The sequence below is a fragment of the Manacus candei genome, unplaced genomic scaffold (genome assembly GCF_025592945.1).
Source record: "Manacus candei isolate 608988 ecotype Guabito, Panama unplaced genomic scaffold, ASM2559294v1 h1tg000009l, whole genome shotgun sequence".
Lineage (NCBI taxonomy): Eukaryota > Metazoa > Chordata > Aves > Passeriformes > Pipridae > Manacus > Manacus candei.
In genome coordinates this window covers 7,976,336-8,003,203 of record NW_026138057.1, presented here as the reverse complement: position 1 = coordinate 8,003,203, position 26,868 = coordinate 7,976,336, and the positions used below count along the sequence as shown (strand labels likewise).

At 41.3% G+C, this 26,868-nt stretch overlaps 2 long non-coding RNA genes across 3 annotated transcripts; both read left to right on the top strand.

Annotated features, from left to right (window-relative positions):
- The first annotated feature begins 767 nt into the window (after positions 1-767).
- LOC127466261 (uncharacterized) lies at positions 768-23,262 on the top strand. Of its 2 annotated transcripts, none has more exons than XR_007902677.1 (4): positions 768-827; positions 2,906-3,080; positions 4,633-4,771; positions 23,217-23,262. It is a non-coding gene; the product is annotated as an uncharacterized LOC127466261 (long non-coding RNA). The 2 variants fall into 2 exon arrangements; XR_007902676.1 differs by lacking the exon at positions 23,217-23,262 and adding an exon at positions 5,573-5,696.
- Positions 23,263-25,116: 1,854 nt separating this feature from the next.
- LOC127466262 (uncharacterized) lies at positions 25,117-26,660 on the top strand. Its single transcript, XR_007902678.1, has 3 exons — positions 25,117-25,170; positions 25,245-25,370; positions 26,270-26,660. It is a non-coding gene; the product is annotated as an uncharacterized LOC127466262 (long non-coding RNA).
- Positions 26,661-26,868: the final 208 nt, after the last annotated feature.

Genomic DNA, 26,868 nt, shown 5'->3' with positions numbered 1-26,868 from the left:
TGCCTTCCCTGCAGGGTGTGTGTCCCTCCTGTAGCCCTTGCACTTACCAGCCCCTGACTCCCTTCACAAGCACCAAGGTACCACATTTATCTTTTGCTCTTCGGTGGGATTGAGGCCCAAACATTCCGGATGGGCTCCAGTTTAAGAGGAGCAGCTTATCCGTACCCGTACCATTGCTGTTATAATCTTGCAAATAAAAAAAAGATGTCCAAGGTTTCTTTGTGTGCCATATCTCTTATTTCAATTACAAAATACCACTCAGAAGTCATAGCTCAGGAGTTCTGGCCTAATTTCTCTTACAAATTGCTTACATGGATTTCTCTTGCTTGAAAATTAATTGACCATACAATAAACTATTTTCCCTTGAGCAGGGACTATTCTGTTTCCTATGACGTTACAGTAAGCTGTCTTTGGGCCAAATATTTAAAGGTATTTAGGTGCTTAAAGATGCAGGTAATGTGAATTTTCCGAAATACCTAGCTGCCTAATACACAGTGATTTCAGTGGGAGTTGCCATCAAAGAGCTTCTAAAAATCCCACTGTGCACCCATCTGCTCCTTTAAGCACCTGAATTCCTTTAAAAAACAGGTCCTTCCCTCCATCATTGGAGACAAATTTTATTTTTCATAATGTAGACAGAGCTTCTTAATACAGTTTCTTGGATATTGCCTGCCACCTTTAGCTTGTTTTCATTGTTTTGATTATGATGTCAAATCTAGTTGATGATCATGTTTATGCAGTTCCAAGCAGAGCGTGGGCACACAGCATCTATCCTTTATGACATGAACTTGGCACAGCAGCTAATGTTAATAAATCAGGGCTAAGAGGTTTGTAGGCAAGCAAACTGTCAGGAAGTTACTGCAACTTTTGCAGTATATTAAATGATCTGTGTTTTGTTCTAACTTTTTAAACCCTCTTTGAAAACCGGTACTCTGTTTCTCATTAGTTGGTCTTTGATCCAGTGAAAATATCAGTCCCTTGAGTTAATATTTCATCTGACTATGAGGCCATGTAATTTGCTACGACACTAAGTCAATAGGTCTCTGCTGGCTTACCCCAGCAGGACTTGTATGTGTAGGCAAAAAATTCTCTGCAAAACATGAATAATGTGGGTCTAATCAAGAATTTATTTCTCTGGTTAACCAAAGGAAAAAAGTGGAGTGTGAACATCAGTCCATCTAGGCACAGAAGGAGCTTGAGGGAAAGAAAACATTTCACTTTATATCAATTCACATTCTCAATTTAATACATAAGGAGGAGTGTCAGGACATGTACATCTTGCAGAGCCACAGAAATAGCAGTAGATTGATCTATCATTATTTACCAGCTTAGCCATCCTTTTCATGTGCTTTCTATTACAATGTACTTGGAAAGCTCAGACAGTCCTTCTGCATTAACCTCCACCTTCTGTCCTCATCCTTCCCTCTGGCCGCCCCGCGCTGCATTCTGAAATTTTAATTTCATTGCACAAGGTGCTATAGAATGAAAATAAACATTTGTCTGTGGAGAGTTTGCTGAGTCTGGAATATTCAGTGTGGCTGAAGCTAATTTAAAAACAAGCAACTAAAATTGTGCTTTTACTTTTTAAGGCTTTTCCAGCAATATTTCATTCTGTGGTCTCTAAAGGACCGAAGCATTTACGAATATGCATTAATCCTCACTGGGAATTGATCCAGAGCTTGTTTTAAGCATATGCTTAAGTGGTTTGTTGAACTGGGGCCATGGCTGCCCAGACCCACCTCTGGATGAGATTTAATTGAGCAATGAGTACATTTGAATTCATTTACTTGTACTTGTGGGGTTTGATTGAGATATAGATATAAAAAATTATATAAATATAAATATATATATTTATGAGATTTATAAGGATTTGTGCACATCTGATGTTTGAATTCAGTGTATGAGAAAGGGTCAGATCTCTGCTATCTCTCTGCAAAAAAAAAAAGTCATCTTTAGTGCAACACCTGTCTGATACTGTGTCTAAAAGACAAGCAAATAGTTTTTTATGTTTTCTCTATGCTGAAAATAGACTTAGATCTTTATTGTGTGATTTTTGATCCTTGCTTGGTCTTAGCTTGGGGTTTTTTTTAATTTATTTTATTTTATGGCTTCCATTCCTGCTTTGGATAAATGATGAGGAAGAGCCTTATTGTAGAGGAGCCTCCTGCTCTGGTTGATGTGTGAGCACATCACTGACCCACTGCAGCTCATTCATGAGTTTTCAGCTCTGACAGGTTGAATGCCCAGAGTGGTCACTGATTAGACTGCCACTCCTAATATTCTCATCCCTGCAGTTATCAAGCAGGAAAATAGTGACAAGTAAATCCAAGCAGCGTGGGAAATGCAGAGTCTGAGAAACCATGGACTTGTTGCATCTTATGGCACCTACTGAGCCTGCAGTGGCATTCAGTGTGATAGCACAGTAGTCTGGATCAGAAAAGGAATCCAGAACTTGGCAAATAGAAGGCAAATTGTGCATCACACTCGTGACTTGTACGTTGCTGCACGATACCTTAGGGGTGATTCCTTTGAGCTTGGTTGTTTTGTGCTCAGTTGCAAGGCTGAAGAGATCTGACCCTGAAATTTCAGGGCCACCTCCTGAACTCCAAAATCTCTATTCATCAAGACAAAATTCTTAATAAAGTCACTGGGAATTTTCCTCTGACTTAAGGATATCAGAATTTCATGGTCCTTATATTTTTTTCAAGGGGACGGTTTAAAGCATATTTATCACCAAAAATGGGAATTTCAGTCCTCATGGAAGACATTCAATTTTCCCAGGTTTTATGGTAGAGGAGCTCAGCTTCTTACTGTTTTAGCACATTTTCTGACTGACACGTTGTAAATTGAGATTTTTTTCATTTCATTTGGGCAAGTTTGTTTTGCACGTGTTTTTCTTTCCCAGCGTTTTTGCAGGTCTGGGTTCCACTCCTGCCATTGTCATGCCTTCTTGAGGAGTATCCAGGGAACATTTTACACTCCCAGACTCCATAAATTCCCTGGGCTGATACTAGAGGCTGAGATGTATGCACTTGACTGAGACATTCACCGGGGATTTGCTGAGGCCAAAATTAAATCAGGTAAAGCTCTAAGTTGAATCTGGGTCTCCTGTGTCTCAGGTGAATGCAGTAATGTGTTTATTCTCCACAGCTTTTTCTTACAAAAAGTTAAAGTTCTGAAAAATATTTCTCTGACCTTCTTCCTAACAAAAAAAAAAAAAAGGCAAAGGCAGGCTTCCATGAATCAGTATTTTCCAGTGAATTTTTTTTTTTTTTGTCAGAATACTCCTGCTTGGCTGTAATTGTTTTATTAAAAGCACCTCTGTTTTGGCTTGTGTCTAAAAATATAAATTCTGCTTAGAAGATGAGAAGTGCCATGTACAAACCAACAAGGAACACGCTTCCGAAGTTACACACATCTGAACTAAGTGACCCAATAAATGTGTTAACGAGCAGAATTAGGAAAATAAACTGCATTAGTAGCTCAGATGGGTCAATGTAGGTTCCCTGTACACTTCCCTGTACCTCTTTCCTGTCTTTTTATTCTCCCCAGTGCAGTGTTTTCCAGCTCTGTGGCACAGTCCTGAAGTGTGGCTCTAGCCAGAGTGAGTCCATTCTCTGTCCTGGGGGTATATGTTTCTCTGCAGCCATGAGCAAGGCTGTGCACAGCTGCCCTGAGAGATGCTGTGTAGCTGTGTGCACTCCTGTGCTTCCCCATCATGTCACAGGGAGTTTGAAAGCCACATTGGACCATGCTAATGGTGGACAGAGAGCGATTCTGTATGTTTTACCACACACAGGGAAATGAGCAGTCCTCTGTACTCCTTTGAAAGCAGCAATACTTTAAACTCCAGAGTTGGTCAAATCTGTGAATGTTTTTTGCTTGGAAGTTGAGGGCTGCTGTCCAGGCCTCCCTGTTTGATTCCCACACAGACGAAGAGTTTGGTGTGTGGCTCTTCATGTGTGTGTGTGAACCCCACCTCTAGCACCACTTAGTACCCAGGCTTGGTGAGAGGAGAAAACAGAAAAAAACTAATATTTGGTCTGAAGACATTCTCATACGAATTAAACCTTAACAACAGCTTTCCTCTGTCGTAACAAGAAATATCCATTGTTTTGAGGCAGGATGTTGAAGTATTAGATACATGCAGAATTCCCCATGTTTAAATTAACCCCTTGGTTCTCATAATAAAGTCAATCTGAAAAATTCTCATAGCCATACCCCCGGGTTATGTGATGTGCCCATCCTGCCTCTTTTGCTCCTTACAGCTCATCAACCCTCCAACTCTCCTACAGCTCTCATTCTTGCAGTCCCCCTACAAAAGGGAAGGATGGTGAAGCCAGCAACCAAGATGGAAATCCTCAACTTGAGCAGTCAAAAAGAGACAAGACAGGGTCACAAATGTACTGCTTGTAACAACCCTTTTCTTTTTAAAATTAGTTGTGCAGAGAGACATGAGGAAAAAAAACAAGCATGGCTTTTGTTGATTTTGAGACCATATGTTACGCTATCCTTAGAAGGGAGACTGCACAGTAAAATTTGGGGGGGGGGGGTGTTAGTGCAAAAGAATTAAATTAGAAATGGGGATAATAATGGCATAGAATGTGTTGCTGGTTTGTCTTCTACCTCCAGCTGTTGCACCGAGAAGGGAGGGAGTCCCGTCTGCACACGCCTCTTGCCCAGAGTGTCAGAGAGTTTGGACCCAGGTGTCAGAGTTCTCCCACAAAAGCTCTGCTGTGCACGAGGAACATTTCAGGATACTGCTGCAAGCGTGAGTGCATCCGTAATTCTGGTTTTGAAGACAAATCATTTCAAGTAGAGTGCATAGAGCTCATGACACAAGCACATCTGGATTTCAGTTGTTGATCTGAAATATTCACAGTCCAATATGGCAACAGCAGATGTTGGATTGACAGTCATAGTAAATGTGAATGATCACATCAGAAATCCCATATGTAGCTTAGCTGAGAGCAACAAAGCCTACCTGCCCACCCTTGTTTGTGCTCTGGGGTTAAAAATATTTGCTTGCACACCTAATGTTAGTCATTGCTCTTTTTTTTAGGTATAGAAGATTATTACAACCCTTAAAAAGGTTTAGATGCAAACTGGTAGGAATTGAACTAACTCCCTTAATCAGAAATACTTGGTTTGAAATGAAACATAAAAAAACCTCCTTTTTAAAATGTTTAATATTATCATATTTTGTGCATAGTAAGCACTGCTGCAGAGGTCAATGGCATCAAAATTAGTGGGTTGATCATTAAGAGACATTGAGCACCCTGTGCCTTCTGCTGAGGTACGTAGAGGCTGCAGAACTTCTGACACCTTTGAGGAAGAGCAGCTGAGGAAAGAAAAGCATTGCTAAACACGAGTCAAGGGGTCCATATAAAGGGCACCTGATTTTTCAGAAGCTTTTAATTTCCACAGGATTCTCACTTTGGGTGTGAGTTTCGTTGGTGTGAAAACTGCATGCATGTCATTCTTTATGTATTAACTTAGGAGTGTATCCACAAACTGGAGGATGCTGAAAAATACTTTGGATTATCAGAGTACTAATGTCACTGTCTTCCAGAGCAAAATCCTCCCAGACACAACAGCTGAGACCAGAACTTTTGTAGAAGAGAAGCCCAGGCCATGTCCCCTTTTCTCTCTCCCACCCTCCCCCCACAGCCTCTTTGATTCCTGAACACTCAGATCCAGAGGACCATGTTCTGTTCTTGATCCCAGTCCTTGGTACAATGGTGCTGTGAAGGTGTTACAACTCTCCAGCAGTCTGAGGGCTCCAAACCAAGGTAACAGTTTAAGCAGTGTGCAATTTTGGAAGGAGGTGATAAGTCCTTGGTTGGAGTTTCCACCCTTGCAGCTCACTGAGCTACGGAGTTCATGGTTTCCCCAGGCAATTCCACAACTGGGAGACTGAATTGCCCACACAAGTGGGCATAAAACTGCTGGTCTCAGGACTGTCCATATCTTGCATTTGGTAGCAAGGTGCACCCTTCAGGGTGCACCAGTGAGGTGCCTTGCAGAATGTTTATGATGTTCTAATAGAACCATTTACTGAGAAGTAAAATAGCTATTTATGTTAATTGCAGCATTCATTATTGCATCAGAAACAATCTGTTGTTACAGGAGCTTTCCCAGCATTTGCTTTCATGAGGATTTTAATGCAGAATCCGTTATTAGGAGGGAATTGAAGAAAGGGATTTCAGGATGAGTGAAAGATGGTGGGTAAGAGGTTAAATAATTAAGGAAACAATTATGCACGGGCTGAAGATAGAACAGTCATCCCAAGGTGTGGAAGAGATTCAAGACAAAGTTGAAGACAAGGTGAAACCAGTAAAAACTGTGTTGGCCACAGTGTTTTAAATCAGGTGAAACAACAAAAAGGAAAGTTTGGAGAAAAAGGAGAAATTTCTGAGGAAGAGCTGGAGTGAGAGGTAGGAACAATTCAAGTGCATTAGGAAAAATGTACTGGGGAACATGGACAGCAGGGAACGTGTATGGTTTTTATGTTACAAAGAGCACATCCTAAATTGAGCTATCTCAGACTTTAAAGTGAATCAGACTTTAGGTTAATTTCCTTTCCTAGAAGAAGATTTTATTTCTGAATAGGCAAACCTTTAAAATCGTAAAGAAGAAAAAGGAAGGATGGATGAAACATAAATCTTAAGCAGAACTATAAACTGTTCAGACAAGGCATTTTTGTTGGATTATGTAGCTCATATCAGATAGTAATAAATCAATCCTTCAAAGACAAAAGACTATAGAAAGAAGAATAAACCAAAGACTCTCCAAATAACAAAGGCCAGATACACAAAAGTAACTAAGGAGCTGAAGAGGCAAATAGATGCCTGGCAGGATTTTAAATGGGATCATTCAACACAGACACTCATCACCTGCTAGTGATTATTGGTGTCTTCAGGCTCCTTCAGGCCCAGACACTTCCTTGACTAAGGTTAAAATTCCCATCAGCATCAGGGAAACTAACTCATAGCCTTAAAATCTGCATGGTTGGTATATCTTCCCTAAGTAAATGGAATTTAGTAGTGGATGGCTTTGAGCATTGTGAACATTGACAGTACACATCTTACTACAGTTCTGTCTTTACTCTCTGGGGTCATCCCCCTGAGATGTGAAGTTCTGCACATATTTATTTACCTTCCTTGCTGTTCTAGGCCTGACTACATAGAATAATAGCTTGTGGAGAAAAACTGTGGCTTATTGGGTATGATGACAGAATTCTAGCAGTGGGTACCAGCCACTAATGTTAATTAATACTCACTTGCTCTCACCCTTTGGAAATTAATTTTCTGTACTGAAAATTCCTACATTTTGGGCAAAAAAGGCCCCATTTCAGTGCTGCAAATAGCAAAATCCGTATCATACTCTGTGCCTGTGCCCTGCAGTCCCAGTGCCTTATTGTTCAGATCATCCAGACCTTTTACAGCATGCTCTGGCATGTTCCTAACCTGTACACCTTGGCCCTCTCCCAGTGAAAATCAAAGAATAAGAGAAGATTAAGTCTTGGGGCTCATCCTGACATGCAGGTAGAACAGTCATAGCAGCTTGGAAGTATTTCCAGATCCCATGGCTAGAAGTACTGGGGACAGGTCTTTTTAGCTGAGCTTTACTATGCTAATAGTTATGTTTTCATCCAGGATCAAATTTGGCTGGTTTGTTTGTTGATATTAAATAAAAGGATAACTCGAGACTTAAACTGTTGAGGGTGTGTGCAGGATATAGAAATGAATTCCTGTCCTACCTAAATCAGAAGAAATAAATGTAATGTAGACAATAAGGGGGGGGGGGGAGAAATAAGAGAAATTGCTCTACATCTATTTTAAAAAACCAAGCAAACAAATATTGAGGGCACAAGATCTTAGTGTGACAGAGAATTACTAGAACATGCCAGACATGGTGAATAAAAGGCAAGCAGGCAATGTTAGTGCTGGAACAAGCAGAGATGTGAAAAATGCAGGAAAATTTGCAAGTCTCTATTTGCCAGTAGTCTGACAACAGATGATGATGACATATCTGTGAACATATGTTATGAAAAAAAGACTACTATCACAAGCTATGCAGTGATTGGGCCTTTGAATATTTTTAGCTTCAGTTCTAGTTCTGGTTGGCCTGTGTATCATCTTGAGTTTGAAAGTGGAGGTTAGTTCAGTCTCCCCATGGAATATTGCTCTACAGAATACTTTAAGGGAATTTATTCAGAAAGGAGTCTTGGTATTTGAATACAATATCATTATGACTGCAATCCAAGCCTATACAGTTTTAGGTTTGCTTCATCAAAGATTAATATTCTGTTTCTCAGATTTTGCAGACTTACAGAGTTCAGCTGGAAAAAAAAATTCAGAGTGCACCTCTTACAAGTTAAGTGGTACTTTTGTGTTCTTTCAAGTCCTGCTTCCCTTTGGCACCAGAGAAGTGCTTTTTTCATTCCATATCTTAGGATGTGCAATACCTAAAACAGGGCAGCATGGAACACCATAAAAATAAGTCTTCCTGCTTCAAAGTACAAAATATTTCCTGTTCAAAATACACTTATCTGTTTAAAAAAGAAAAATATGCTTTTCCAAAATGTTGTCTGTACATTAATCCTGCCCAAGGGCACATTTGATGTGTGCTTTCACTATTTACTTGGCTTTCATAGACAACTTCTTACTTTGGTATCAACTAAAAAATGATTTTTTTTACTAATCAAGGCAAGGACTGGACAGTGCAGCAGGAGTCTGTCCACCTGCTATTCATGACAATTTTTTCTTAAATAAAACACCTTACTGATGCATTCCTTTCCACACATCTCCCAGAGCACGATCATGTATTTTTGGTCTCACTGTTTGCTCTTACTGCTCGCATGATCCCATTTTTCCCCCTCTTCTTCTTTAATTGCACCCCCTCAGTAGGGGTGGGGGGAAAAAAAAAAGGTAACGTTTGCAAAAGGCAAATCAGTCCATGGGGACTGCTCGGATTTTAAGGGCAGCTGCTGTTCAATGTATCTGGTGTGTCACTTTCTGTTTTGTGCTACAGTTTTATTGCTGCTGTGGGAATGGAGCAAAAATAGCGGCTACTGCAGTTCTGTTGAATAACCATCAACGTGATTCTAGCCGATGTGTCAGTCCCTCACTGGGCAAAAAAATGTCCATATTTGATATCCACTACCCACCCTGACCTGTAAATGAAAATAGCAGCATGCTAAATAGCTACAGAAAAGCATGATTAGCTGGAAGACTCAGCTGATGTACATAGATGTGTTTGTGCTGCTATGCATGTGTGGGTGTGAGAATATCCCTACATCTCCGGAAAGGCTGGTGTAAGTAAATAATTCATAAGGTGCATACAGTGTATTTAAATGTTAAATACGTTGGCTTTCAAATTCAGTGCAACTATTGAAACCTGCATTTGGCTACAAACATTCGACTGCTGCATATTTAAAGTGAAACCACTAGCAGTATGGAAGTGCTGAGTAAAAATTGCCCGAGCCCCAGTCCTTGACAAACCACCTAAGCTTGCCATTTTATCCCTTTGTGGAGCTCAGATTATCTTCCTCCCATGCATGTTTCAATTTGAGTGTAAAGTCTAGACGCTGGAAGTGCTGACTCATGAAACGGCAAGGAAGGAACGTTTCCGTGGCTGCTGCAGTGGCCGAAGTGGGGTGGAATTTCCCCTGATGTGGCTTCTCCTGCCCTCCTCGCTCCATCACCCCGTGTCCCACGTCCGGCCTCCGCGCCTCTGAAACTGCTGCTGAGAAGGGGCACGACGGTGCTAAACACACCTGATAGCTGCTGGTTTGCTCAGTCCGGCGCTGAATCCATCCAGATTGTTTTACCTCTTCTTTCTGTTCATCGGTAAAAGTTTATCCCGCGTCAAGCCAGGCTTGTCCCTGGGCCCGACCGGGCTTTTGTTCTCCCCAAGGCGCAGCAGCGCCGAGCCCGCGCGGTCCCTGAACCGGCCGCGTTTCCCCGACAGATGGCACTGCCTTTCTCTCGTACTCAGCCAAAAGTTTAAAAACATTTCGTTAAAAATAGCTGCCCCACATTCTTAATTGGCAATCCTTTCTCTATTTATTGTTAGGCACAAATCAAATGCTGTTTAGCTCTTGGGCGAGCTCAGCGCACAGTACATAAAAGCGTAACGTGAAACACACAGATATTTTCCTATTCTGTTCTGTATCTGCTTGTTATAGCAGAAAATACTGAGCAATTTGTGGTTTGTCACTGATATCTTCAGAAACTTAGTTATGATAAAATGTTATTTTTTTTTTCCATTATGAAGATAGAACCTTTTTGTTTAGTCTTAAAACTTGCTGTGTAGTCAGACGTCCAGGTTTGCACAAAGCCCCTCCTTTTCGCATAAATGAAGCCAATATTATTCCAGAAACTCTAGAGTTCGGCTACAGCAGTGGAGTGCTTAAGGCATTTAGCCCTCACCCTGGCTTCAAAATCCCCTGTGCTGGCAGGTCTTTCTTGCATGAGGGGATGGAGACACCCGTGCCAGCCCAGCTCTCTGAGCTGTGGTCCTCACAGTGCAGTCCTGATGCCCATTCTGGGGTCGTGAGGGCTTGCAGTCTCCCTGGGGCAAGCCCTCTCCAAAGGGGCTGGGAGCACTGCAGGAAAACGTGACTCCACCACGCACCTCCTCCGACCCCTCCCGGGTCCCCGGGGTAATTCCCCAGGTAGTTTGCTCCAGCTCCTTACCGGGGTCTCCTGATCCCAGCTCTGCTCTTGCAGGGAGCGGACGGATGCGTCACCGGGGGTGAGCCTCCCTCTGCTCTCTCCTCAGCAAGATAATCATTTCTGTGGCCTCTTCTGGGACCCATTTCATTTCTGCAATTCCTTGGGCTATGCTGAGCAGAAAGGCCAAATCACTCCTTTACAAAACGAAATTGTAATGGCCTCCCTTCTTCCTAGCTTAGTCTGCACCTCATCTTTCTTTTCGTGGCCGAGTTGTTTATGGTGAAGCAGAAGGAACATGTTTTGTTTTGCTTTATTTCTTTGCCTGCTCTTGCACATGGACAGATTGTCGGCCAGCTGCCCACGGTTTTACTCCATCCCACCTCCCCCCACAACGGTCACAGATTCAGTGGAGGTCCTGATCCAGACAAGCATTTCGTTTCCTACCGGAGCTCCTCCAGCCCTGTCAATAGCACTGCCCACAAACACGGTTTTGTGTGAGCTCGAAGGCGGTGGCAGTGCTGGCCTTTTAGCACAGATGCATGGGAGAAGTTCTTTCTAATATGCATTCACGTCTCTCTCTCCTGTGACCTTCGTTTGCCATTGTTCTGCCTATTTAGTTAGTTTATTTGGTCCTTCTGAAGTGGTTCCTAATATTCTCATAATATTGGACAAGCCTCAATAATTGTATCAAATTCCAATGTTATCAGCTGGATTTTTAAGCCCCTTCCCCTGTTTGCTAACATATTAAACAGCGCTGTACCTAACACAGTTCTCTGAGTCACCTCATTGTCAAAGCAGCTGAAAGCCTTTTCTTCTTCTTCTTCTTTGGTGATTTTTACTTCCCAAGTTGGTTTTGTTCCCTTTGTCACTTTTTGTGATGAGGGCTATCAGCTGTTTTTAGAAAGAGCAGTAGATTAATCAGATATGCTTGTACTTGAGGCAGTTGGTTACATTCTGAGCCTCATTTTCTTTTTAAAAACTCTGCACTATTCTCTCTCTTTTATATAATGACAGTCTGGTTCTTTTCATACTTTATTTTTGTTTTAAGAGTTTTGTTTTCCTGGTGGTAGAGTTTACTAGGCTGAAATTTTCAAGGCTGGCTCAACATGTTTTTTAAAGCTAAGCTTTCCAGCAGCTGATGGTAATGAGCAAGGATGTAGGGGTTTTTAATTAGTTCCTTCGACACTTCCTTGAAAATATTTGCATGCACACAAGCCAGTTCTGGAGATCTGTTGCTCCTAAATGCAAATGTTGTAGCACTTACTGCCTTGGTAACAGTCTTTAATATTGATTTATTTTCCTTACATGGGAGAATAATGTGCTGAAATGACAGCTTAAAATCCTCTTTTGAATACAGGTGTAAATAAAATATTTGGGATCTTTGAACATATCATCCTTAAATACTCATTTGTTCCTCCTTCAGTCCTTCTGCTTCTTGGCTATGTGCCTCTGTGTGCATGTAAGAAAATCTTGCTTTTATTCACAAGCAAATAGTCAAAAAATATTTTTTTTTCCCAGACCTAGTTTCTATCTTGCATTTTTAAAGACAGTAGCACGTGTATTTTTGTTTTGGTTTCACCTGCTGGGGGTTCCTCTGCTTTGAAAGCTAACTGGTAAACAGCTGACCACGTAAACATAATATTTATTTTTCCTTGATTTCTCCTTCCTCTTTGTGTCAAAATATTCATACTCTAGTGAATGTATTATGATTTTGAGGCTTTACGGTTATTAAGGACATCTAGTGTTATTTCTTCTATCATGCCAGTCATGTGATTTCAGCCCCAGGTCCCAGACAAGCTGCAGTGTATCTTTTATAAGGGCACTCATTCTTACTGAAAAGACATCAGCTTATTATATCCAGTGCTCTCAAGCACTTAATTTTAACCTAATCCTTACTTTACTTTTTAAAAGAACACACGATTTTTTTCCCAACCTGAATTTGTCTGCCTTCTCTTTCTTAATTACTTACTTCAGTGGTTTTGCTCCCTAATTGCAAGCCTGCTGTTGTCAGGGCTTTCCCTTCCTGGCACTTCACTGACACTGTGGTGAGTTATCCCTGCCCTTTTCCTGGGGGTGGCCAGCTGCAGGATGTTATGCACAGGTAAGGCTTCCACAATTTCAAATTATTTAGTGACTCATTCTTGATTCCCTTGCAGTATTCCAGAATCATCATTATTTGAAAATTGGATACCAGAACTGGACATAGCCATGCTGGTCCCATCAGTGATACATACCTGTAATATCATGGTCTCCTGAAATCATGCAAGTATTGCATTAACCTTAGCCCATAGATTGCATAGGGAATTCATGGTAAATTGATTTTCTGAAGTCCTTTTCAGTGTCACTGCATTTCAGGATATGGTATTCTGTGTTGTTAGTGTGACCTACATTCTCTCTTCTGACATATCTGACTTTGTGTCTGCCTGTATTAAAATTTTTTAAAATATTACTTCATTTTACAAGCTGATTCAAATAGCACATTATAGCTGACCATTCACGATCTCTCCAATGGTTATTTGATGATTTTTTTTTTCCTTTACATATCTATAAAGTAACCAGTTTAAAATACTTGAAGTATTTTCTCTCCTGGACAGATAAATATATTTTCATAATTCCTGTTCTGAATGTAGTCAAAAGGCATTTTTTAAAAAAATAATAGAAACACTGGAAATACTATCTGATACACCCATATTCAGATGTGATGACCAATAACAATGTTTTTGTCAGTTTTTAATGTGTTTTACTCCTACACATTTTGAGTAGTGTTGTTCTTTAACAGAATGTGATGCAAAATCTTTTAAAAGTATGAACTCAAAATATAAATGAAATTATTTTTTACAACTGAATTTTTGACAAATAAAAAAATTATGTCAGCTTTTTTTAAAAAAAATATGCTTCCCATCTACTGACTAGGCATTATGTTCTCATTTTTCAACACTTCTTTTTATTCTAACCTATGGTAACTTCTCCAAAGAGTCACCTTAGCCACAGTCCCTAATCCAAATGGCCCTTCCCCACTCTGTGAATTTCTCTGTGTCTGCAGCTCTTTCATTTTGTCCAGGTGAAAAGCTGCTTTTGCCACCTTTGCCATGTGGAGATTGTATTTAAGCCCTTTCCCTTAACCTAAATTCAGATGGTTAGCAGAATTTTTTTTCTCCTCCTTCCCTGCATCACTGTATATTCCGTGCCACAAGTCAGCATGAAGACTGGTTTATGCAATCTTTCTTTGCCTTTTTCCACCACACTCTGTGAATGAATTCTGTAAAAGTCTCTTTAAAATTCCCACCAGAGAAGAGATGTCATCTTCCATGTCAGTCTTTTTTCCAAAGTAACAAGCAATAGGACAAGAGGAAGGAGCCTCAAGTTACACCAGGGGAGTTTTAGATTGGATATCAGGAAAAAAAATTCTTCACCAAAAGGTTATCAAGCATTGGAAGAGGCTGCCCAGGGCAGTGGTGGAGTCACCATCCCTGGAGGTATTTCAAAGACATGTGGATGTGGCACTTAAGGACATGGTTTAGTGGTGGAATTATCAGTGTTGGGTTAACAGCTGGACTCGATCTTAGAGGTCTTTTCCAACTTAAATGATTCTATGATTCTCTCCTCTCACACCATGACTGGCTTGCCAGTGCTGGCTTGCTAATTACACTGGCCTGAGGATGCCTATCTTTCGAATCAGCATCACTTCTGTTGATCATAGAATCTCAGAATCATAGAATCAACCAGGAAACACCTCCGAGATCATCAAGTCCAACCCTTGATCCAACCCCGCCGTGGTTACTAGACCATGGCACTCAGTGCCACATCCAGTCTCATCTTAAAAACCTCCAGGGATGGAGAATCCACCACTTCCCTGGGCAGCCCATTCCAATGTCTGATCAGCCTCTCTGTAAAAATTTTTTTTCTAATATTCAGCCTAAACCTCCCCTGGCACAGCTTAAGACCATGGCCTCTTGTCCTACTGCTGGTTGCCTGGGAGAAGAGACCAACCCCCACCTAGCTACAACCTCCTGTCAGGGAGTTGTAGAGAGTGATGAGGTCTCCCCTGAACCTCCTCTTCTCCAGGCTGGACAACCCCAGCTCCCTCAGACTCTCCTCATAGGACTTGTGCTTGAGTCCCTTCCCCAGCCTTGTTGCTCTTCTCTGGACCTGCTCCAGCCCCTCAATGTCCCTCCTGAACTGAGGGGCCCAGAACTGGACACAGCACTCCAGGGGTGGCCTCACCAGCGCTGAGTACAGGGGAAGAATCACTTCCCTGCTCCTGCTGCCCACACTGTTCCTGAGCCAGGCCAGGATCCATTGGCCTTCTTGGCCACCTGGGCACACTGCTGGCTCCTGTTCAGCTTCATGTCAATCCAAACTCCCAGGTCCCTTCCTGCCTGGCTGCTCTCCAGCCACTCTGACCCACCCTGTAGCGCTGCAGAGGGTTGTTGTGGTCAAAGTGCAGGACCCGGCACTTGGCCTTGTTGAACCACATCCCGTTGGAATCAGCCCAACTCTCCAGCCTGTCCAGGTCCCTCTGCAGAGCCCTCCTGCCTTCCAGCTGATCAACACTCCCCCCCAAGTTGGTATCTGCAAATTTGCTAATGGTACATTCAATCCCCTCATCCAGATCATCAATAAAGGTATTAAACAGGACTGGGCCCAACACTGATCCCTGGGGGACACCACAAGTGACCAGATCCCAACTGGATGCAGCCCTGTTCCCCACTGCTCTCTGGGCCCAGCCCTCCAGCCAGTTCCTGACCCAGCACAGAGTGCCCCTGTCCAAGCCGTGGGCTGCCAGCTTTTTCAGGAGTATGCTGTGGGAGACAGTGTTAAAGGCTTTGCTGAAGTCCAGGTAGACACACCCACACCCTTCCCTTCATCCACCAGGCGGGTCACCTGATCATAAAAGGAGATCAGGTTGGTCAGATGGGACGTGCCCTTCCTAAACCCCTGCTGGCTGGGTCTGATCCCTTGTCCATCCTGTAGCTGTTGTGTGATAAAACAACTGTCCTCAGTTCTAAAGGTGAGAGCAAGAAAGAAGTGGAGTGTATGGAAGTCAAAAAGCTCTGGCTGGATGCCTTCTATAGATAGATAGCAAGTCATTCTTCTTGGTTTGGACCCTTAACATGAACCTGAGGTAGCCCAGATAGCAGGAGGGCCCTGGAGTCCAGCCAGGTTTACAACTGTGCATTTTGCCCTTAGGAAACGGCAACACTTGGGGTTTGCATCTGCCATGGGGTGGATATTCACTGGGGTGAAGTGCAAGTTCTCTATTGCTCGACAAGGAATCTGAAACACTGACCAAGTAACAAATAAGTAACAGCATCTCTATTTGAAAGCATAGGGAGAGAAGTTGTTTTCACACACATATTTCGTGGATTTTGCGATAGCTGCCTGTCAATTGACAGGTGAACCTTTAGGTTAGTAAAGCCAGCAGAACGAGAGGCACCTGCTTAACCTGTTTAATGTTTTCTTAATGATAACAGAGGAGACTTAGCATATTAGTGTTTCCTCGAAGAATATCCAAATATCCACTGACTTAAAAGATCAAAGAAAAGAGCAATGCTTTCTGTTAAGATGGGCAGGTTATGTGGGAGTATGTTCTTGCTTAATTATTGACAGCTTGTCTGGATCTCTGTCACCTGCACAGGGTCTGTGCACCAGAAAAGGGCTTGCTTGCTTAACTCTATAGGTCATTAAGGGTACTAATTCTTAGTTAGAAGGCCATTCCAGATCCCAGTGATGTTACCTCAATTACTGGCTGTTAAATTGGTTACTGGCTGCTGTATAAAAGCCTTTTTTTTTTTAATGAGAAATTTTTGTTTCACTGGGGAGAAAAGAGTAAGAAAAAAGCATGTGAGAACAAGGCAGTTTGCAATGGTCACACAGGCTGTGTGAGATTCAGCTTGTGAAGGGACTGAACCAGTCACAGGCTGTTGCATCCTTGCTGGGATTTTGCCTCCCCTTGGCTAATTGTGACTGCAAACATTCTTTGTCTTAGGGAAGAGATGGCAGAGAGGAATGGCATTAGAGAGAAATGGCAGAGTTTGCCAGCACAAAGCAAGCACTGCTGAGGAGCCCAAATTCTTATCCAGGTGCTTTGAAGTTGTCCAGAGATGCAACTGCTTCGAGAGGCGTTTTATGAAAATACTGAGATGTTCATCCTAAATATCTCTTTTTTTTTTTCCTTCAGAAGAGAGAAAGTGTTGTGCTGACCATGCATAAGAAAACCAATCTTGTTGCTCACAGATACATGATAATGTATGAGCTGATATTTGTTCAGCTGAGTCACTTGCAGCCAGAGATGTGACAGTTCTAGGAAGTAATAAGCTGTCATGTAGTGTTTCTTAAATGCATGGATTTTCTGAAACCCTGTTCAAAGGGTCAATAGCAGAGCAGATGCAATTGTCTGCTGTATCACAGAGACCTCGAGAGTCAACTCTGCATTTCCCTTTATTTTTCATTCCCCTGAAGTGGTAAACCTCAGGAATTTCCTCTCTGAGCAAAGGAGCTTTCACTAGACGTTGGGGATAAGAACTGGTTGTTTAGTTTTGGAAATTATCTTGCGATTATTTTTTTATTCCACCTGTTTATTTTATTGTTTTGTTTCACATTATTCCTTGAGGAACTAATCTGTTTATTGCTACTACCATTTGTTAGCCAATGCTATTTTAATTGTTGTTTGGATTTTTGTGCTGGTGGTTTACTTGCTAACTACCAAGGCAAGTCAAATCAAACTGTTAAAATCTATGTCACAGACATATCTAATGTGCCTTATCTTGCATCCTTTATTTGGTTGATTTCTGTGTTTCAAAGGGATAGAAAGGCACAGGGAAATATAGCAGATAGAGAGAGCAAATAATCTAGACCCTTCAGAGGATCCACTAAGGGGAAAAAGACAGAGATGTGCACAGTAATGAGTGTCATGGAGAAAGCGATTAGGGAGTGACTAATGCATTGTTTCTGACAATACAGGACCTAAGGGGGTTCCAATGTTATAATCACACAGGGAATTTAAAACAAACTTTTGTCATGCAGGGCATAATTATTTTGTGGAACTCATTCCACAGGATGCTACAAGTTCAAAAAAATAAGATGTACTGCTGACGATAGGTCCATGGGGGACTATTAACATGATGGTACTGTGGCAAACTCCGGTTCAAGGTCCTCTGAGCAGCTGATTGCTGGAAGCTGAGAGATGCACAGGGATTTCTGATTTGTCCTGTTTCTTATTCTTGTCCTCTAAGAATCTCCTACTAATAGCTCAAAGACAGGGCACGGGGCAAGGATGGATCTGAGCCTGACCTACAGGGATATGTTTATGTATGGAGCTAGCTACCCAAAAGAGCATCACAGACAACAGAAGAAACACAGGGACACAGGATATGCTCACTGAATGAATGGCGTGGCCTGGTGGGTTTTTTTAATAGCCAGATGATGCTAAATGTCAAATCCACTACAACTTTCTGCAGGTCAGCTGACCTCAGTAAAGCCAGTTTACACCAGCACTAAGGTATGTGCTGGTGCCCTATAGGGAAAGTGTTTTCCACAGCATGTCTGGAGTCATGATCTCCTGACCGCTCAGTCTGCGGGACCTTGTGGAAAATATAGTAGCATCTTCCCTACACAGAGACAGTTTTTCTACTAGAGGAAATCAGGGTGTACAGAGGAAGGTGCACTGCATCCAAATGTGCAGCTAAATTGCACCAGGAATTCCCAGGGGGGATTAGGACATACTGTGAAGCATCTATGTTTGGCAGAAGATGTTCTGAGATGCTGAAGTAAAACAACAATATATAAGGAAGATACTGCAAGACCTGCTGGACTAGATGAGAGTTTGTGTGTGCTCTTATCCATTGGTAAATACGAAATATCTCCCTCTTAGTCATGAACAAGTATTGAGGAAGGATTGTGTATGGAGAAGTGATCAGTGTGGAAGAAAAATTCTACATGAGGTTTTGACATGAACCAGTGGTAGAAATGCCTAAAAACTGGATTAAAGCTTCACTAGCTTGCTAACATTGAGAAGTATTAAGAAAGAGAAGATACTTTCAATATAGGACATGGTGTGGTAATAATGCTATGGAGCAAATTCTATGTGCTATGGTGAAATAAAAGTCAGGAAGAAAGTTAGGAAAGGGCAGTGGTGAGATTCCAGCTCTCTGGCTGTTTTATGGACTGAACAAGGCAATAGAATTTGTTGAAACACAGAGAGTGATTTAGGCAGGCCATATATTCATGTGTGGGACTGAAAGACAAAAGACAAGGTTTGTAGTATCAATGAAGATGGCAAATGGTAAAGTGAAGCTTTATAAGGCATCAAGAATACTTTCAAACCTTGCCCTAGTGCTAAATGGATGTCTGGGGAGGACTACTCAGAAAGAGGAGCACATGGACCTCCCTATGTGTTCTGAGGTGAGGGAAATAGCATTTTCCTTTGGGAAGGCCGCTTTGGGAGGTCAACAGTGAGTGAATGGTAAGCTCAGAAATGCCTCAGAAATGCCAGGTCTCCAAAAGAAAGGCTTGCTCCAGTGCCAGTCAGAAGAGGACAGTGTTTCTCATCTGTTCCTCGGTAAGGAGGGGAACACAGCTGTCTGCCCTGCTCTGTCTAGAGACACAGACCTTCTCAGAAAAGGAGGAAAAATGTTTTCTGCTGAGATACTTAATGCTTAACAGCATGGCATAAATTCATCTCTCTCACACAATTTAAATTCAGCAGGCAAAGACAACAGGGCCCAAGTGGGCAAGTGTGAGGTATAGGAAAGATTTATGAAATTCTTTTGCTTTGGCGAGAATTGATGGGTGAAACTTGGTTGTTTTTTCTTTTGTGTTTGTCTTTTTGTCATTTGGTTTGTCTTTGTTAAATAGAATCACAGACTTATAGCTATGTTTGTGTTGGAAGGGACTTTAAAGATCATCTAGTTCATCTTGTCAGGGACAACTTCCACTAGATCAGGTTCCTTAAAGCTGCATCCAGCCTGGCCTTGAACACTTCCAGGGATGGGGCAGCCACCCTTCTTCTGGAGTGGGCAACCTGCTCAATTGTTTTACTGCCCTCATAGTGAAGAAATAGTTTTTGTCAAATTTATTGGTCTTTTACAAAATACACAAGACAGTACTAAACTGCTAAATTTATTTTAAAATTGCTTATAAACAGCTCAGATTAATATATCTATAAATTTTACCTCCATATAAATAGGCACATCATCTTTATATTTTGTAAATCTCATTCATCTAAGTATAACATGAAATTATTGAGCTACAGGAAATTCTCTGAGACTGGGTTTGAGTACTATTAAAAAAACTGTAGAATACTCTTCTTCAACTATGCTTCTACCAGAAGTGTCAGGTAGAATGTGACTGCAACAATTTTACTTTGAAATCTTCTAAATGCATATGAAAATCCAGACAATAACCTCCACAATAAATTCCATCTTGCACAGGAACAAACACCAACATCCACTAAAATTATAGAAAAGAGCATGACTTTAATATTAGATTTCTGTAATTGCAATTGTAAGAACCCTTTTGTACATCAACATAATAATAATGTCTGAGATTCCTACTCAGAAAGCACAGTTGCTCTCAAATCTTCTGTTCATTCCTTTAAAAGCAACGTCAACATGTAACAGCCGTCACTACTGTATATGCATCTCTCATCTTAAATTAGCACTTTGTATTATTGCATTTCATTTTAAAAAGGCTCTCCAACAACCTATCAGGTATTTAAAGAACGTACAGTACAGTTGTAATGACACAGGTTGCTTATTTATTTAACTGTTGAAAGCTTGAAAGCCTCTTTCAGCTCCCTGTATCTATTTCTATATGTACGAATTATGAGACCTTGAATAATGAACGTGTTATTTAAATCGTGCTCTGACACTACATAATGCTGAGAAGTCATTTTATACAGTTCACTATTCTCACAGTCAATGGTGCTTGACTTGATTACCAGTGCCTCATAGCTAGAGTAGATGTGGGCAATGTTTTAAATTTGTTAAAAATCGGTTAGATAAAATTGTCTTGAATGAAATAGAGTAGGTTGGAGAGCTTATTCCTTCCGATATTTTCCTAGGTGAGTCTTAATTGTCACGCATAAAATATCCACGATAAAGTAAATTTTTGTATATTAAAAAAAAGGAAAAAAATTAAAAAGTAAAGAAACAGCTGAATGTTCTACCTGGCCTCTGCAAAATTATAGTGGAGGAGGCAAACCCAGCCCAACATCCTGCCTTACATTCCTAAAAGCCAATTCACGACAACCATGGCTAAGGAAATGTTTTTACCCTTCATGAATAAGGAAAAGGTGAGCAGAGATAAGTTCTTAGCAACCACTAACCCCTCATGGGTCAACATACAAGGTCTATGCAATGATTAGTGTCATTACTGTAAACTTCTGCTTTTACCAGGCAAAAGGAGATCACTGTGCCCAGTACTGGCCTGTACTACAGCACAGGCTGCTCTGCCTGTGCATCTTCACTGCACTGGGGTCTAGAAGGCACCCTGGTACAGCTGCAATTTACCTAGCAAAGCTGGTTTTCCCCTCCAACATTGATTTGTTCAGTGACACTGGTTTGACCCGCTCAGCAAAGCCACCGTGCGCATTATCATGATGCATCCATGTAAGAAGTGTTTGGCACGTGTATTCCTGTGTGACAAAGCACTAAGAGGTTAACTCACAACTTCTGGGAGCCTGGAAAAGGGCAGATTTTAACAGATGAGGGGGGAAAAAAGGCTTTCTGTGAGCCTGGTTTGCCAGAGGTTGTGTGTTCCTTGTCACCTGTGAGTAGGTATGGCCGGTGGGCACAGCATATGCTCCTAGCTAGCACGCCGCTCCCAAACAGCACGTGTGCTGCAGCACCTGAGTCATCTGCTTTTCCCCAGTGGAGGTCACTAAAGTGGGTTATTCTCCTCCACTAAAACCTGTAGGAATTTCACAGTTTGGAAGTTCCTACCTTTAGACTGTAAGACACACTTGAAAGGCGGTTCTGAAACACAACCATGTTTGGGATCAAGACAGGATCGAGCCGAAGTGTCACCGGAATTGGTTCATCTTCGGAGTGTGCCTCGATTTCAGTGAATTTGATGAGATGCAATAAAAATTTCTGTTGGAAACCTTTTGACCCACTGTCCGTGTAGGTTACCAGTCTTCAGGTTTCACATCTATTTCTCAGGGCTGAATAACATGCTACCAGTCAGGGCTGGCTTGTATCCGTGTCACAACTCTTTTGCTTGTGCTTACATGTCTCTTTCTTCCTTTTCAGGCACATGGAAGAGATGTTGCTTGTGGTGCAACTGGTTTTGATACCCTCCCCCTCACCACACTTACACACACACTGAGGGTTTATCCATTCTCTTCGTTACATGAACCATGGATAATCCATGCGTTCTTGTCCCCACACCTTTTGGATCAGTTTAATATCTAATGAGATCTTAACCAAATGAAAAAAAAAAAGAAATCTTTATTTTGAGATACTAGAATTCTTGTGACATGGATTTGAAGCAGTTTATGATCAAACAGTATTTTTTAATTTGTCTTGATTCATGTGAAAGTAATTTGAATCCACATTAGTATTCTATGAACTGATCATTAACACTTTTCAACTGATTTAGTAAACATATATTGCTTCCAAAATAAATAGAAACAGGAAAGGAGTACAGTTAGTGTAGCTGAGGCATGAAAATATACACATTAAAATGCAAGGCAAAACTCCAGCGTTGAAATGGGGCAGCACATCGAAGTTATTTTTCTAGCCATGTTTTCACATCTCCAGAGGATGCTTAAAAACAATAGAATAAACATCCTAAAATATATCTTTTAATAATGCTGCTTTATACTTCTGATTGTAACAAATGAATTGGCACAGCTCCCCTGAAAATATCGGGTAGTCAGGAAAGACAACATGCTGAAAATAAAGAGCACATCCTCCAAGGAGGTTGGCTCTGTGGTGATTTGTGAGATATTCACACAGCCCTTTTGGCATATGAGGCTTCTCTAGGGGCAGAGTCTGTGTCCCAGATGAAACCCAGGCCGGCTGTGGTCCAGAAGCCATGAAGCCACAGTAACCAAATCCATAGGCCTTCCTCAAAGCTGTCATTTATTCCTGTTCTCTCACCTGTTACTGTGTTTCACTTTAAATAGAAGTAAGGACCCCTGAAAATGGGCTTTTCCCTCAGAAGCTGATGTGCTTCTATTAGCTACTGGGTATAAGGATGAGGGAACCCTCCATCTCTTCCTTAAAAGGAAGGTAAGGGCCCATTTTGAGGGATTTGCCCAGTTAGCTCACCTAACACATTCTGCTGCACCTATGAACTATGATAGAAGATAGAACTATGAACCTATGATAGAAGACTATCAAACTTTATGATCCTCCCAGGGCTGAGGCACGAAAAAAATGCTGAGTTGTTCAGCCTTGTTAACAGCAGGAGGCTTCTGAGGGTTTCCAAAATCACAGACACACAAAAAATTAACAGACTATAAGTACCTCTAGCTTTGCTGGCTTGAAGCTCAGAGGCTTGCAAGCTCAGTCTAGGTTCTCTCTCTAGACTTCAGTGTGATTTGCTAAATGCTATCTAACTAATACTTTGGATAAAGATGGGAATGGAGCACCTATCCCCCTGCCTCTGTGGAAACTCGATCTCCGTCAATTTGGTGAGTAAGGAGTGTTTATTGGTGAGAAGATATATGTAAAACCTCAGCTTGTACAACTTGGGCATCATCTCTCTCTGAAAGCTCCATAGTAATTCCTCTGTGAAAGCTGGAGGGTTTTTTGATGCAATGTAGCTCTCTGACAACTCACTTCATGTGCAATGGCCGTGCAGAAGGGAGAAGGACATCATACTTGTATTTCTGAGACTTCTGGAGTGGTCCCCAGGCTGCTAAAATTGACACTGTTTCAGGTGTTTCAGGATGGTTGCTGACAGCAGCCGAGAAACATTTGGCACGGCGCAAGAAAAGAAGTGCAAAGGTGACAGTCTCCTTCCCTGGCTGGCTGGGCTGGTTCAGCATCCACCACCTGCCAGCAGACCCAACACGCCAGGACGGCCCCCTCCTTGTCTTTAGATTCATCTGGACTTGAAAGGTACTGAGAAGGTTTGAATTCAACCATATAGCTCGTGCCGGGAGAGTGATTCAGCCTAGAATCTGCTTCTACTTAGGCTATTTTGCTGTAATATCTTATAAAAGATCTTGTAGAAATATAGTAAATATCTGCAGTGCCACACTTTGGTCTGTTTTCTCTGTCAAATCTCTCAGGGTCAGTCTTGTCACAGTAAGGTGTATTCCAAATTTTTCCTTTCTGCTCTGGTGCATCAGCGCTAATGGAGTATTCCCTTGCCAGAGAAATTAAGCACCTTATTTTGAAATTTTAAATTCTGGTTCCAGGTTAAAGTAAAGATTTTTGCAAATACTGCAAACACTATTGCTGACTGGCAGCTATGTCTCAGCTGCACATATGGAAAGATGCAAATTTTTTGTGAAGAGGCATAAAGTGCTTCTTGAAGCAGAGATGTGAGTTTTCATCAAATGAAATGTGCACAGGGGGTCATTTTTAAATTTTTTTTGCATTACATTATAGGAAAGGGTTCATTAGAGATTATAAATAGTAATGATATGGACCACACTCTTGTGAATTCAGTTCTAATTAGAAATGCACTGAGCTACCAAAAATAATGCACCCAAGCCAGCTTCCTTAGGACTGCAGTTATCTTCTACATAAATGCATCTTTAACCAACAGCATATAAAAAGAGCAATGATGACATCCAGAGGACAGATAGTTTAATCATAGGTACTGCAGGTATCCTCAGCAAATTTCCTGGGGATATATCCCTCACCTACTTTTTCTGTTTAAAGTCTGTTCCTATTAAGTCAGTTATTGACAGCCTGCTGAGTTCCTTTAAATCACAGCTTTTATGAAAACTGACCTTGTAAAATTGAGTGTTTCACCCCCCCGTGCAAAAATTATGTGTACATGGTAAACTTTTATTAGTGCAATCATTTTTGTGTGCATTATCATTCTATGCTATCATTGAATCCAACTGAAATGCAAAGCACTTTAAGCTATTGGTAACTTCAGGTTAATAGCTGTCTGGCTTACTTCACCTGTAAGGGCTCCTACCGTGAAACCTCTCCCTATATGTAGGTTTTTATCTAATCTGTCTTAGTAACCTTCCATACTCTGTCTTGGCAGGTTGTTTTTGGGTTTGATTTTGTTTGCAACTGCAAGAATATTGGCCAGGTGCACCATATGTAGAAGCCACTACATAGAAAAGCCTCCGAATTCCACTGAAATATCTATGGGGGGGTGTCTATTTTATTGACAAATTTGAAAGAGATACATTACCAATGTTAGTCTGTTAAGCACAGCTCCACAATCAGAATTTAATTGAAGCATGTTACCTATAATAGGTTCAGATATTTGTGTTCTTCAGCATTTTATGAATTCAGAAACAGATGGGCTATGACCAGGAAGCAGTGGAGAACAGACTGGCGTAAAGCAGGTTGGCTCTCTGACAAGTGCAGGTACAGCTGTGGTATGTATTTTATTCAGCATGCCCACCTACTGTATCAGCAGCCTGCCCTACCAGCAATTCAACTACAACTGACTTAATGAAGAGTAGAAGTAAGCATGAATCCAGACTTTCCATGGATCATAATATTTGAGAACCCAGAAGAATCAACATGATGGAAATCATGCCAAGTAATTTTTTTTTTCCTGCATCTTTATGTGTGAGAGATAACAAAAGCATTGGTGTTTTGAAGGGGGGGAAATATCCCCACAAAATGTAATCAGTTTATGGTATATTAAAATATTTCACTTTTGGTCTTTCTTAATTACTGCTTTTAAAATTAAACAAAGAAAACCTTATCAAGTAGTAGCTTACAGCTTAAATCACCATAATTGTGCCAAGGAACATGTTGAAGAGCTGGCTAAGAGTGCTTCTGTTAGTAAAAGGGAATTTATATGGGTGACAGAAGGGCCAGTTCTTGAAGATTTCATGCAAGAAGAGTACAAAGGGTATTTTTGCTCCAGTTTGTGCCAATCTTTACAAGTCCTGTGGGGAAAGAAACTTCTGTGACTGAAGAGGTGATGGAAAAGAATCCTAGATGTGAGCATTCCTTAACTGGGAATGTGCTATTTGCTATTTTATGCATTTAAAAAATCTATCTCTCTTTGTCTTTTGGCATTCCTTAGCCATCTGGTTGAATAATCTTGCATGCCTCTTTATCTCTTTTCTCTATCTATCTAACTTCATATATTGTAACCTGCAATAACATACAGTAACCCACAAAGTGAATTTGGAAAAACAACAACCCATAATTATTTTATATGGTGATTGTCTGACTTGAAATATTGAGGTAATTATGAAGTTAAATTCCTATGATCCCTGCAATTTCTATGAAGCCTGGAGATGTCAGTACTTGAGTTCTGGCATAACTCTTAAAGTAAAATTATACCACCTCAGCCTAAGGTCGTAATTAAAGATGTAATAAAGCTAAGTGAAAAAGGGCTATATGATTTGAATTAAAAGCAGAACAATCCCCATAATTGTAGAGGGTGCAAAATTAAATTAACTGGCCACAAATTCCACCCTTCAGGAGCCACGAAGTGCCATCTGTAGATGGACAAGACTCTTGTTGATGCAGCTGGATGAAGGCAAAAGAGGAGCCCGGGATGTGGGTGCAGGAAAGAACCTGCAGGACCACTTGGTTTGAAAGATGAATGATTTCTTACAGAATGCAGTAAAGACTTAGGGAAAGCCTGAATAAGAGGGGGGGTTATAAATCTGACTCTGCTGCGACTTTTATTTGGGAGACTGAGAAGTACCACTTTGGTCTCTCCAAAGTGAGACTGTGGGACATGTTTGCATAAATTACTTTTATTTTCACCTGGATTTCTAAGAAAAACTTTAAACACAACTGAATAATATTGTTAAGAGTTCTGATGAGCAGAAGAAAACGCAACCTAATGTATATGTGTATATGCACCTCTATGTGTAAGCATGGATGTGGACTGGTGCTTACATTTGAAAATGAAATCCTGGAAGACTGTTTAATGAACATTCCACAGCCTTATTTTAGGGGTTCTTCCTCTGTTGTAGTACAGGGGTGGCAACCATCAGCATTCAAATGACAAAGACACGACTGGGAGTGCCCCTTCAGGGCAGCAAAACAAGGAGCTGCTGTTCAGGAATTCA